The sequence below is a fragment of the Arachis ipaensis genome, chromosome B01, assembly GCF_000816755.2.
Source record: "Arachis ipaensis cultivar K30076 chromosome B01, Araip1.1, whole genome shotgun sequence".
NCBI classification, from domain to species: Eukaryota; Viridiplantae; Streptophyta; class Magnoliopsida; order Fabales; family Fabaceae; genus Arachis; species Arachis ipaensis.
This window is the reverse complement of record NC_029785.2, coordinates 45,656,772-45,657,573: the sequence shown is the minus strand read 5'-3', so window position 1 is coordinate 45,657,573 and position 802 is coordinate 45,656,772.

Genomic DNA, 802 nt, shown 5'->3' with positions numbered 1-802 from the left:
GTTGCTTAGATTAGGAAAAATTTTTCTTTTTGGTTTAGAGTCTTTTATTATTTATACCTTGTTAAAACACTTTAAACTTATAGCTCAATTAGCTAGAGCGTGGTGCTTATGTTCGTCGTAATTGGCTAGCCTATTTTTAAAATCTTTTTCAAAAATAATTTTTCTTTGAATAAATCTTGTGCCAAACTTTAAGTTTGGTGTTTTCTTGTTGATTTTTCTTTGTTTTTCGAAAATTTTAGTTTGGTTTTCTAAAAATTTTAAGTTTGGTGTTCTCTCTTCATGTTCTTGTATTCTTGTGAGTCTTTAAAGTGTTCTTGAGTTTCCTTATGTCTTGATCTTAAAATTTTTAAGTTTGGTGTTCCTTGGTGTTTTCCCTCCAAAATTTTCGAAAACAAGGAGCATTAGATCTAGAAATTTTAAATCTTGTACTATCTTATTGTTTCTCTCTCTCCTCTTTAAATCCAAAAATATCTTTTCTCTCTATTTTAAAGCAAATTTTCGAAATTTACCTTTAAAATTCAGATTTTTATTTCAAAATTTAAAACCTTTTTCAAAAATCATCATATCCTTTTCAAAACTTCCTAACCACTTTCTCTCTCCTCATTTTTTTTCGAAAATCTTCACCTATTTTTATTTATTTTATTTTAATTTATTTTGTTTTCGAAATAAATAAATAATTAAATAAATAAAAATATTTTCTTCTATTTTACATCATCTCCCTTTCTCCATCATGGACCTAAGCGGAAATGAACAGTCCAGGAGGACTCTGGGGTCATATGCTAACCCCTCTACTGCTTCATAT